The sequence below is a fragment of the Dipodomys spectabilis genome, unplaced genomic scaffold, assembly GCF_019054845.1.
Source record: "Dipodomys spectabilis isolate Male_0828 unplaced genomic scaffold, ASM1905484v1 ptg000303l, whole genome shotgun sequence".
Taxonomy (NCBI): Eukaryota; Metazoa; Chordata; class Mammalia; order Rodentia; family Heteromyidae; genus Dipodomys; species Dipodomys spectabilis.
Genome location: NW_024870980.1, coordinates 1540327 through 1554554, shown reverse-complemented (window position 1 = coordinate 1554554; position 14228 = coordinate 1540327).

Below are 14228 nucleotides of genomic sequence, written 5' to 3'. Positions count from 1 at the left end.
ACCATTATCAGTTTTGAGCTGTTTTGGTTTGCCCCAAGCTGCCCACGCCTCTAGGCAGTGGGTAATAACCTGATGTGCCTTTTCTCCAGTCATAGGGGAGGCATATATAATGCCAGAGCATGTGTCTACAGAAATGTGTACGAATTTCTGGAGTCCAAATTCAGGTACATGAGTAACATCCATTTGCCATATTTTAAGAGGCAAAAGGCCTCGAGCATTAACACCAACACTAGGTAAGTGGTGATAAATTACACAATGAGGACAATCTAAAACTATTTGTCGGGCATCCGCACGGGAAAGTCGAAATTGTTTTTGTAAAGCTTTTGAGTTAACATGAAAGTTATTATGAAAAGTTTTTGCTCTATCCAAATTTGAACTAAAAAAAATCCAATCTTGACGGGTATAGCAATCAACAATATCATTGCCTTCGCTTAAAGGGCCAGGCAGACCAGTATGGGCGTGAATATGTAAGGGATAGAAAGGGTGTTGTCATTGCCAAAGCAATCGTTGTAAGTGACAAAACAAATATCCAACAGGAGAGGCCTGTTTTATTGGCCCTGCAGCCTCCAAGACTCTTAAAGCATTTATAACATAAGCAGAGACTGAAATTAAATTAAAAGGAAAAGGACAGGTTTGAAACAATTTTACAACAATTTGTAGTTCCACTAATTGTGGAGCACTGGCTTGAAACTGGTGGCGGACTGGGTCATGGCCTTCCACCATGTACACGCCGCATCCCGTTTTAGAGCCATCGGTAAAAATATTGCAAGCTCTAGCAAGGGGATTTAAGGAGGTAACTTTAGGAAAAACTACGGGATGTTCTTTTAGAAAATTTAACAGGGGATGTTTTGGAAAATGGTTATCTATCTGTCCTTTAAAACTACATTGTAAGACTGCCCAATCATCTACAGTAGCACATAATGTTTGTACTTGATGATTAGTATATGGAACAATAATGAAGCATGGAGCATTGCCAAAATATTGGACGCACTGCTGAACCCCCGACAACGCCAGACTGGCTACCGCGGCAGGGTAATACTCAATGGATTTTGCCGGAGAAACTTTTGGGTAAATCCAAAGCAATGGGCCATCTTGCCATAAAAGCCCTGAAGGTTGAACACATGTAGGGAGAATACACAAAGTAATTGCCTCACCTTCCTTAACTCTTTTTAAACATGCCCTTTGTAACTCATGCTCTACCTTTCGTAGTGAATCACGTGCCTCATCCGTAAGCTGTCTTGGAGAATCTAATGCAGAGTCTCCTTGTAGCATGTTATATAAGGGTTTAAGTTCATAATTTGGCAGCTTTAAATAACATCGGATCCAATTAATGTCTCCCAAAAACTTTTGATAATCATTCAGGGTTTTTAAATGATCCTTCCTCAATTCTACCTTTTGGGGTACGATATGAGATTTATGTATGGTAGCCCCTAAATATTCAACAACAAAGTGTTGTTGTACTTTCTCAGGGGCAATAAACAAGCTTTTAGCATTTAACAGCTTGGTAGTTCCTCATAAGCTTTGTGTAGTAATTGCTCTGATTTAAAGGCCAACAAAATATCATCCATATAATGAATGCAGCGCACCTTGGGATATTTTTGTCTAAGCGGCTTAAGCGCCTCGTCCACAAATAACTGACACATGGTTGGACTGTTTGCCATGCCCTGGGGAAGTACTACCCATTCGTACCGTTTGTCCGGTTCCTCATGATTACAGGAAGGGAGGGTAAAAGCAAAACGTTCAGTGTCCCCAGCAAATAATGGAATAGAAAAGAAACAATCCTTTATGTCAATGACTATAACAGGCCAATTTTCAGGTAGGGAAGAAAGAAGCGGTAAGCCCCTCTGAACTGGACCCATAATTTGCATTTGTCCATTGATTGCACGCAAGTCATGTAGCAATCTCCACTTTCCAGATTTCCTTTTTATTACAAAAATAGGAGTATTCCAAGGAGAAACAGAAAGCTTAAGGTGCCCCAGTTCTACCTGTTCTTGTACTAGAGTTTGAGCAGCAGCAAGCTTTTCCGAGGGCAGTGGCCACTGAGGCACCCATACTGGATCCCCCGTCTTCCAAACTATGGGAATGCCCCCCACAGTGGCCGCTATGAAAAACCCAGTCCCTATTTGTCTAACTTTTGTTTTACTTGGATGGGCTCTTTATTGCCTTGTAGAAATTTCCCTAGGCCAAAGCCAGGATGATACCCCATGCGAGTCATCATATCTTGGGAAACAGCTGAATATTCATTGCTTAGAGTAAACCCCATCTCTTTTAACAGATCTCTTCCCCACAATGATACTGGCAGCTCTAGCACGTAAGGCTGAATAGTGCCTGAGTGGCCTTCATCGTCCTTCCAGGAGAGTTGTCTTGCACTCATTTCAGGAGTTTTTGCGTATCCTAGGCCTTGTAATGCTTGAGGAGAGGTCTGTATAGGCCATCCCAACGGCCAATCCTTTTTTGCAATTATACTTTTATCTGCCCCAGTATCTAGAAGACCTAATTAATCTTTTTATTGTCTATTTTTAGTTCTAGCACTGGTCTTTGGTCCAAATCTAGAGATATAAATGTCAGGTCTACTCCTGTGGATCCGAAACCCTTTTCTGCCCTAGTCAGTTGCTGCGCTTCAAAATGCTCATGGAGGCTAGGTAAAATAAGCAGCTGTGCAATGCGGTCACCAGGAGATATGGCAAAAATTCCTTTTGGTGACTCAACCATGATTTTAATAGTTCCAGTACAATCAGGGTCTATTACTCCAGGGTGTATTTTAAGACCCCGTAGAGTAACAGACGACCTGCCCAAAAGCAACCCTACTGTTCCTGGTTCTAAGGGTCCTTGGAAATCTGTATCCACTAACTGAACACCCATTTGGGGGGTTAGTACGTGTCTGGTGGTGGCGCGGAGGTCCAGTCCTGCGGAGCCCGCAGTGGCTCTCCGCGGTTCTGTGGGTGCCGTAATGTCGGCCACTGTTCCAGTTTTGATTGTCCTTGCTCCACTGCCCCATATATTTGTGGGCACTGAGGACAAGGTCCCCGCTTCCCGTTTTTTGTCTGCTCTAGGGGTTGGCCGTTGATGTCCTTAACGGATCTGCATTCATTTGCCCAATGCTTCCCCTTTTTGCAGCGCGGACAGAGGCCAGGCTGTTTTTGTGGTCCCGGGAGCTTGCTACCTCCCTCTCCTCTATGGGGACAATTACGTTTCATATGTCCATCTTTCCCACAGTAATAGCACGCCCCTGTCCTTCCTCCCTTTTTGTGTGTTAACTGCAAGACTGCAGCGGCTAATCCGGCATTGGTTAAAGGCCCTCCAAATTCTCTGCAAATTTTCATCCAAGCCTCCAATCCCCGATTTTTGTAAGGGGTAATGGCAGACCTACACTCTTTAGTGCATTGCCCAAATACTAGTTGTTTAATTAGAGGCATGGCCACATCAGGGTCCCCAAAGATTCTTCCTGCTGCCTCAACCATCCTTGCTACAAAGTCCGAGAAGGGTTCAGTAGACCCCTGTATGATTTTTGTTAAGTTCCCACTTACTTCTCCTTTATTAGGCAAGGCTTTCCATGCTTTAATCCCTATCTTGTTAATCTGTTGATATACTTCTACTGGATATCCTATCTGTTGGTTGGCAAACCTTCCTATACCTAGAAGCATGTCTCTATCCCAAGCATGATTGCCAGCAGCTTGGTTTGCTGCGGCTTCTTCATTTGCAAATTCAACTAAATAAGCTTTCCAATCCAAGTGTTGTCCAGGGCTCAAGCAGGATTTCACGAGACTAGCCCAGTCTCCGGGGGTCATACAATGCCTTTCTAATGCCTCGACTTGTCCAACAGTAAAGGATGCAGTTACTCCGTACGTATGGATGGACTCAGCTAGAGACTTAATCAACTTGAAGTCTAAAGGCTCATGGTTTCTCTGCTGATTAGCATCCACAAATACTGGAAAAGTCTGGGGTAACTCACTTCGTGCCTCTCTCCATGCCCCTGGGTTGAAGGACCAGCCCAAGACCTTGAAACCTTCATTATAAGGGGGAGAAACTGTCGGTGTTCTGGGGCGTCTGGAAGTCCCACAGCAGCACCCTCTATCTTTCCCTAACTCCTTTTCCTCATCTTTTCCTTTATCTGATATCTTTGTCCTTTCAATTTGTTCTGTGATTGCTTGAACCTACTCGAAGTCAGATTCCTCAAGGGAATCGAGCTCTGTAAAATCGGGGTGTAATTTTGACCTTGGCCTTTTTGCAGTGCCGAGGCAACACTGCCTCTCTCTGATCTTTCTTCCTGCAGTCTCTCTAAAGCTGCTTGCCCAATCTCCACTACCTCACTGCAGCGCTGATCCTCCAGGCAACTTCTCACTAACCTCCAAATTGGTCTTACCCCACTCTTAAGTGTTCCTTGTTCATAAGCAAAATCTAAGTCCTCTCCCAACTTCTCCCATGAGGCTACCGTGAGGCTCCCTGAGACCGCAAACCATGGAGCAACAGAATCACATTCATTTAAAAATCTTTCTAGGGTACCTGTCTTTAACTTTAACCTTTTTGAGTATAACAGCTCCTTAAGAGCCAGCAAAATTGGGTGTGAAGGGGAAGTGCCCATGTTTCTCAAATAATCTTTTACTTTAGCTTTTAGCTAGTAAATAAACTAGCCCCGGATTGCCGCTCTCTCTTCGTCTACAGAGAAGAGCAAAAAATCCCTCCCGCTTTTATCGCGGATCCCCTCTTACCCGGGGACTTACCGGTGCACCCCCTGACGGCTGATAATTCTGAATCCCGTCGAGCCCCACGTTGGGCGCCACTTGTCCGACCGCCTGGACCCGCAAGGATGACGCGACAACAGGTTCTTTCTTTCAGGCGGTTTATTCAGGACCTTTTACAACATCTTCTCTCCCGCTTCTTCTGCCCGCTTCTTCCTGCTTCTCTTTTCCTCCACCCACCCCCCCCCCCCCCCCCCCCCCCGCGCTCCGGTTATAAGCCTCCTGGATGGCCAATCCTGAAGCGCCACGTGGCATATACCGATAGGGCTGCAAACACAGAAGCAAACTAGGAGCCAAGTCATAGCCATATAAGGAGTTGTTTTTTTACAGAGAACACTCTTCACCAGGAAGACGGAAGGCGGGAGCCAGCACCATCTTTGGTCACAGCCGCACCATTTTTGCGGCCGCGCCTTATGGCCGAGCCGTCTTTGGTCGTGGCTCCCGCAGCTCTCCACACAAAAGATGTGGAGATGAACCAACTACCTGGGAGGAAAAGGAGACACAGTTGAAGGTGATGATCACCTAGAGGAGACAGAGAAAGTTTGAAGCCACATTTGGTCCTGTAGATCAAAGTAACCCATCTGAGGTAGAACAGTCTGGGTGTCCAAAGCCACAGAGATGTTGGAAGAACAGCAGCAAGTGCTCTTGCCCATTTCAAGGGAGCTCCCAGAATGCCAGGGTAAGAACTGGTACCTTCCCAGAGCACTGCTGCTGAGCAGTCCTCAGATCCCTTGCTACCATGATAATTGACGTTGGAGAGAAGCAGTGAGATTTGTAAAAGGTGATTGAAGATCACTATGTGGAGCTTGTTCTGCAGCATTGTGGAGTGTCGTCTCTCAGGATGCTTAGGGAAAAGATCCCAAAGCCACTGTCAAACATTGCAATCTATTTGGAGTAGACATTTATGGATGGAACATGCCTGAAACCAACATACTGATAATGAGCTGCTAGCAGTAGTTCCCTAACGATCTGACAGCCAAAACTGGAGAGGGAAACACTGAGCTCTGCACCACATCAGTATACCATGCAAATTGCTTCTATTCTAGTACTGGCTACCCAGTTTGCACACCCGTGACCTTGTTACCCTGATTGTGCCACCTTAATCCCTCACAACTTTTGCTCTTTCACTTTCTCTTTTCCTCCTTATCCCTGCTAAACTGTCTGGATACCTGTGTTAACTACTCCAATCCCTGCAAAGCTGTTGCTGCTACACAATTTCTTGGCACTGCAACTTAGCGAATACAGTCACAATTCCCCTTTCCCAGGTATCCTATTCTCTGCTACTCTGTTCTGCTACCTATAATTCGTAACACCATTGTTCCAGCCACCTGATCCCTGACACCCCTGTGGCTGATACCCCTTTCCCTAACATAGCAAGGGTAGAATGGTCGGAGCTAGTTGACTTGGGTACTTCTGTCTTCTTGCAGGGATATTGGGACAAGTTATTCCTCAGGTATTTAACATGAAGGACTAACTGGAGGTGGAAATGAAAAAGGTTACTCAGAGGTGACTAAAATCTAGAGACATCAACATATCACTGGTTGTTAGGAAAAGAAGGGCCTACGATGAAAATTGATCAGAAAAGAAAATTTTACAAAGAATATTAGGAATGATGCAATAGGTTTAGCTTATTGTCTTCTACTAGTGATCTGAATTATTTTATGACATAGATATGCAAATGTTTTGCATTTTAAAAATTACATGAAATTACACATTTATGTGGTATGTGTATTAATTTATGGAATAGGTACATAACATCACGTTAATGATATTCAATATTTTATGCTCTATGATATGCTCATTAGTCTTCCTATGTCAATATGAATTGAGCTCTCTATCAATAAATGGCATTTCATTGTCAAATACTAGAAGATTACTAATGTTGGTAGCAAAATGAAAGCTAGAACAGGAAAACTGAATAAATCTACATGTTTGAAGGGAGGGGTCAGAGGTTGTAAGGGTTATGATGAAAGAGAAATTCTTCATCATGCAATCTGGGAAGAATAGAATATATTTTGTTGAATTACTAGATTTTAACCTGCGGAGGCAGAACATTATCTTTATTTTGCTTTTTGGAAACTGTTTAATGATTGGTTTACTAAAAATAATCAATATAATTTTGAAAATTCGCAGATGTGAATTATCAGATTATCATTATCCTCAAAGCTGTCTTTAGAGGCAAGAAGATTGTATTCCTTTTCTAATGAATTAATGGAGTAATCTTACTTTGGAATGGACAGACATCCATGACACTTGTTCCAAAACAAGAAAGATACTGGAGAAAAAAAGAGGAAGTAGACCCAAGGCTGATGAAATGAGCATATTTCCTGTTTGGAAATAAAAAGGATTTTTGTACAAACAATAAGAATTTCATCTTAATATTATAATTACAAAATCTAGGTGCTACAGGACATCTTTTAAATATAATATTTAATGCTGTTGAATTACTTGAAGGAAAAGTTTTACAGAAAACCTTAAATTCCACAAAAACTGCAATGCTCCAATAAACAATAAGAAGAAATATAATTTAAATATCCAGACGGGTTGTGGCAAAATGGTGAGGTTCTCACAGGAAGCCCACTAAGTGTCTCTGACCAAAAGAAGATCTAGTGCCACAGCCACACATTACCTCAAGAGATCCACTCCAATCAAACTTTAAATACATAAAGTCTTTTTCTACTACAAAAGGACTATCCTAGCAGGCAAACAAGAAAAGGCAAAAGAGAAAAAGTGAAGGGGACTCCTGTGGAGCACACCTGTACCACATAGGTCTATGCAATGCTGAGCTAGGACTTTCTGCAGAGTTTTAGCAGAGGAGCACCCAAAAGCTGAAGAAAGTGCTCAATACTATACCTGTGAAGTGTTAGAAGGGAATCTGGTGAAGATCTCTGAGTTGGTGAATGCCTTCCCACTTGCCCCCTCCCCCGCCAAGCCTATGGGGAAGGAGCAAACTTAGTATTACCGCCACCATTACAATTGCCAGGAATTGGCACCACCGGGTAAGCCCCCAAAATGAGCCCATACCTGCAGCACTGGCAGGATCCCAGAGGGCCCTTGTCAACCCTGCACAAGGTCTCCAGGAAACCACAGGTGCAGCCAATCGCTCTATGCTCTATGGGCTAATTGCCCAGCCGATTGAGCTTTCTGATGGGACTGCTCCCTCCTTGCTACCCTGCACAGACCCCTGGGTCTCACAGCTGTTGCATGACCAAGCATCTGCAGACATCTCTGCTCACACACCTAGCAGACACAGGCAGAAACCCCCAAGGCTGCCTTCCAGTGCCTGCCACCTCCCACCACGTCTGCTCCAGACCAACACAGCTCCCCCCACAGTCCACACCAGCCTGCCACTCCAACTTCTACCCAGTCCTCCCAGTGCCAGGACTCCTCACACCAACACATAGGAGAGAGACCCTTCAGCATCAGCAAAGCCATCCCCCCACCTAGATCTGATAACACACAGACCCTCTGATTGAGAACCTGCCAACTCCATCTTAGCCACCATAGCACAGGCTCTGGGGTCCAGCAAACCACCAACTACAGACTTGTGAGTAACACAACTGGATCCATGCCCTGGGGGTGGTAATTCTCTGAGGGATCCCAAAGGCCCCTGACACAAGCCCCCTTCCAAAAGGGATGTATTACATCAAAACTGAACACAGACATAAGCTCTTTTCCTAAGGCTCCTGTGGCTATCTGGGAAAGCCTGGGAACCCAACTCCAGGCCCATGATAGCAGTCTCCAAAAACCTGAAACCCCCAAAACTGCCTGCCACCAGGCCTGAGAATGGAACTCTAGATAGCAGGCACCCTCGCCAATCAAAAAGCCATCTGCTCCCAACCAAGCCACAAGGAAAGTGGACTACAACAAGGCACACAAGGTTCCATCAGGAATCTGCTCTGAGGACTACAGGGAGAATAAACTCCCCAAAGAACCCGAAAAATCCATTCTTTAGTATTTTCTTCTTGTTTTTGTTTTGCGTTGTTAGTTGTAATGTCTGATCATTTGTTGTTCATTTGTATTTCTATGTGTTACTTATGTGTATTGTGATTTAGGATTTGCTATTCCACTTAAAACTTCTGTTTTTCATTATTATTTGGTATCTTATTGTACTTTACAATTTGCTAATTTGTAAGTTTTTTCTTCTTTCTTTTCTTCTCACTACCCCTTCACCTCTCTCTCCCTCTCTACCTTACAATATTACTCAATCAGGGTTACCCTGTCTAGTTCTATGCACAAATAAGGCCTCCTTCTATGTGAGTAAACAATAATTACAGGAGTTAACTTCGAGTAAGCAACTTTTCAATAATATGTGACTGATATTTTTCTAATCTCAGCAAGTCTCCCCAATACACTTTCTTATTTTCATCTTGATCTCTAAGCTACTCCTTACATAACTTTTCTTCAAATTCTTTTCAACCTGTTACACTCAGTAACAAGGTATTCATTCTCTTCCTACTACATATATCTCTCCCCTAAGCTGTTCTTACCTCTCTACTATCATTATACCCAAGTTATCTTCTGAAATTAAATTTATATCTTTCTAATCTTAACCCTTCATTTCTCCATCTAATCCAGCCCATTGATTCTTAATGATTTATATCTGACCCAACTTACAGTTGGTTCTATATTTGACTACAAAATTGGTTCCATTTGCCAACTTTGAGTACAAGGGGCCCATCTTGTTAACTCTAAAGAGGAGACTACCTTTTAATCAAACCTAGAGTGCCTCAAAAGTTACAACTATATGCAATCTCGACCCCAAAGCCAAAATATCCCTCTGCAAGCAAAGAAAAAGAGAGCTAAACAAGAAAAATTCTAACCTTACCACTGAAACCCTAAGATCTACCCATCTACATGACATTGGGTTGGCTCTGGTCCTAAAAGACTGTCCTACTGTTGTAGCAGTGTGGTTCTTGTCTCCAAATGGGCAGAACTAACTGCAGAAACACAAGAAAAATAGTCAATAAACAAATCCCACCACCATCTCCACATAAACAAGTTACATAGCAGTCCCAGTATGACATAGAAGATAATGATCAAGATAGATTAAAAGCATGGCTGGTAAACCTGCTGAATAAAAAATTGGAAACCCTACATGGGGTTATCAGAGAGTGTAAAGAGGCTAACCAGAAGTTAATAGATAACGTCATGGCCTCCACAAATAAAAAAGTAGAGGAACTCCAGCAGAGGGAGAAAGAATCTAATGAAAAGGTAGGAACCTAGATTATGGAGTGGAAAGAACAGTCTGATAACCAACTCCAGGAGGTAAGGCAATCTATTCAAGACTTGAAAGAGAACCTTAATAAAGGGCTGGGCACCATTAAGAAGGACCAGCAAGAAGGAAAGAAGTTAAACAACAAAGTACAAAGTCTTCAACCTAGAATGGAAGAAGCCGAAGAAAGAATATAGGTAGCTGAAGACAGATTAGACTCCATAGAGAAAGAGCACACCATTTTTCATAACAAAATTAAGCATGACAGATCAATGCAGGAAATACAGGAAACGTTCAGAAAGCTTAATTTGAGAATAATAGGAATACAAGAGGGGCTGGAGAGGGAAGCAAATGGATTAGGAAATGCATTCAGCAAAATTCTAGCAGAGAACTTCCCAAATATACAAAAGGACAGGCCCATACACATGCAAAAAAGCTTTTGGAAACCCAAATAGACCAGAATAGTACATCCCACCTCTGCATTACAATCCATACCGCTCAATAGCCACTAAAGAAAGAATTCTTAAAGCTGCCTGGGAGAAGAGATCAATCACATATAAAGGTAACCCAATCAGAATTACCTCAGATTTCACAGAAGACACTATAAAAGCAAGAATGTCCTGGAAAGATGTATGCCATGTCCTAAAGTCAAATAACTACCAACCAAGAATAATCTACCCAGCTAACCTCTCATTCACAGCAGAAGGACAAATAAAAACCTTCCACAGCACGTTAAATCTGATGCAATATACCGCTACCAAACCAGCTCTTCAAAAATTCCTCAAAGAGGCTCTACATATAGAAAACCAACTAGAACAGAATATAGTCAATGAAGTGGTCCACAAACACAGAAATATGTAATCACAAGAACAGCCCAGGTACAGCTTCCCCCCAAAAAATTGGATAAAATGGTAGGGACAGACAAACACCTCTGTGTCTTAACCCTCAATATTAATGGTCTTAACTCTCCAATTAAACGACATATATTGTCCAGTTGGATCAGAAAGCAAGATTCTTCTATCTGCTGTCTTCAAGAGACACACCTTGCCCAAAAAAATAAACATTCTGAAAGTGAAAGGCTGAAATAAAATATATCAATCAAATGGACCCCATAAACAGGCAGGATTTGCAATCCTAATATCAGATAAATAGACTTCAAATTTTATCTTTTCGCCATTAAGTATAAAGCTGGCTGTAGGTTTGTCATATACAGCCTTTATTGTATTGAGGAATGTTCCATGGATTCCTAGTTTATCCAGAGCCTTCATCATAAGTGTTGGATCTTGTGAAAGTTTTTCCACATCTATTGAGATAATCATGTGGTTCTTATTCTTGCTCTTGTTGATGAGATGAATGATATTGTTAAGTGGTAGAGCTCAAGCCTTGAGCTGAAGAGCTGAGGGACAGCACCCAGGCCCTTAGTTCAGGCCCACAATCGGACTCCCCCACCAAAAAAAGAAATTAAATGGAAAGTAAAAACAGCTTTTTCAGTAAATGGTTTTGGTAAATTTGGTTAAAAACTTGTAGAAAACTAAAGATAGGACCGTATATAACACCCAACACCAGAATCAACTCCAAATGGATCAAAGACCTCTAAAGAAAAGCAAGGTCCATGAAAACATGACAGGAAGGAATAGGAGAAACTCTAGGGTTCTTTGGCACAAGCCAAATGTTTCTTAATAGAGACCCAGAAGCACAACAAATCAAAGAAAGGTTAAGCAAATGGTATTGCATGAAACTGCAGAGCTTCTGCAAGGCAAAAGACATCGCTCGCAAGATCAACAGAAAGCCCACGGACTGGGGGAAAATCTTCACTAGCCAAACAATGGACAAGGGTCTCATGTCTAAAATATACTTAGAATTCAAAAAACTAAATCTCCTAAAAACCAATCCTCAAACAACTGCCCAATTAACAAATGGGCTAAATACGTAAAGAGAGACTACTCTGAAAAGGAAATAAGTATAGCCAATAGACATATGATGAAATGCTTAGCTCCTCTAGCCATAAAAGAAGTACAAATCAAGATAACGCTGAGATTCCACTTCATCCCAGTTAGAATGGCTATAATCAGAAAATTTAGTAACAGATGCTGGAGGCCATGTGGCTAGAAGAGAACCCTACTGCATTGTTGGTGGTAGTGTAAACTTGTTGAACCACTCTGGAAAGCAGTATAGAGGTTCCTCAAAAGACTCCACATTGCAGGGCGCTGGTGGCTCACGCCTGTAATCCTACCTACTGAGGCTGAGGTCTGAGGATCGTGGTTCAAAGCCAGCCCATGCAGGAAAGACCATGAGAAACCTATCTCCAATAAACCACTAGAAAACTGGAAGTGGCGCTGTAGTTCAAGTGGTAGAGCGCTCGCCTTGAGCTGAAGAGTTGAGGGACAGAGCCCAGGCCCAGAGTTCAAGCCTCACAACCGACAAAAAAAAAAAAAGACTCCACATAGAGCTCCATCATGGCCCAGCAATTCCACTTTTGGGATTTTACCCAAATAATCACAAACAGGGTAATACCAAAGCTACCAGCACAATCATGTTATCACAGCATTATTTACCATAACTAAGATAGGGATCCAACCCAAATGCCCCTCAGTATATGAATGGATCAAGAAAATGTGGTATAAATATATACAATGAAATTCTATGCCTCCATCAGAAAGAATGACATTGCCTCATTTGTTAAGAATTGGAAAGACTTGGAAAAAATTATATTAACTGAATTAAGCCAAGCCCAAAGAAACATAGTCTCCATGGTTCCCTTGTTTGCAATTACTAGCACAGGTCTAGAACAAGCAGAGAAGTTCAAAGGCTATGTACACACGAACACATGAGAAAATGTGAAGCAAAATGTACCCCAAGACAGGGACATAGTGGTTTTTTCTTTATTGCTAGTGTTTTATAATGTACTTAAAATTCACTATGTGAATCTTTTGTTTCTTTTGTATGTTTTTTCCCGCCCGTGTGACCCCTGTTTTCACTGGATCTGATACTGGTGTTCTGCACCTTGTACATACATTTTTGTAATTTGGGGAGTGGAAAGGGTATTGGGGAACGTTTAAATGAGGATGCAGGCTGAGCCATTGTGATGACAAGATGTACAGGACACTATGTTAAAAAACCAACTTTACAATGTAGGGGGGGTCAGGAGGTGTTGGGGAGGGGAGAGAGAAGTGATGTAGAGGGAAAGCAAAGGAAGAGTTGAATGCTTGCTATGGAATGTACTCATTACCGTACTTATTTACCTGTAACCTCTCTCTACAACATTTTTATTATATATATGTATGTATGTATTATATATATGTATACATATATATTCATATATATATATGTATCTACATACATATTTTTTTTTTGGGATCCGGTTGTGGGACCTTAACTCTGGGCCTGGGTGCTGTCCCTCAGCTCTTCAGCTCAAGGCTAGCACTCTACCACTTGAGTCACAGCACCACTTCCAGCTTTTTTCTTTTTGCTTATGTGGTGCTGAGGAATCAAACCCAGGGCCTCACGCATGCAAGGCAAGCGCTCTACCACTGAGCCACCTTCCCAGCCCATATTTTTTAAAGAAAATGAACTTTACAACTTCAGCGGGGGGGGGGGGGTTAGTTGTAGAGGTGGGAGGGAAGGAGTGGTAGGGGGAAAACAAAGGAGGAAGTAACAATGCTCAATAGGAAACGCACTCATTGCCTTGTTCATGTAATTGTAACCCCTATGTACAGCATTTTTACAGTAAAAAACTTACAAATAATAATTCATGATTCAAAGCAAGCCAGAGCAGGAAAGTCTGTCAGATACTAATCTCCAACTAACCACGAGAAAACGGGGAGTAGCACTGTGGCTCAAGTGGTAGAGAGGTTGGCTCGAGATGAAATTCAACCCAACGACCAACAAAAAGAAAAAAAAAGAAAGCACCAAACAACCTGAAGATGTTGTCCAGAATAATAAGTGGGGAATAATGGAATTACATGACTTAGTCACTTGCAACCTAGTTTACCAGGGGAGATGGTGGGTGATTTGTGGGTGTACCAAAACCTGCAAAATTATTTTGCTCTTTCCCAAGGAGGGAGGAAGGGAGGAATGGAGGAGGGGAGAAGGAGTTTGTTTGGCCTTGCCTTTTGGTTCAGTGATTGCCTTCTGGAGTCAAATTCAGAGAAATTCCACTTGTAATCCTACTTACATGCCGGGCAAAGAAGTCATTCCATGGAAGTGATCTGTGTCCTGTTCTTTGCCAGGTCCCAACCACCACTGGGTAATCCAAGTCCCAATTCAGGACCAAG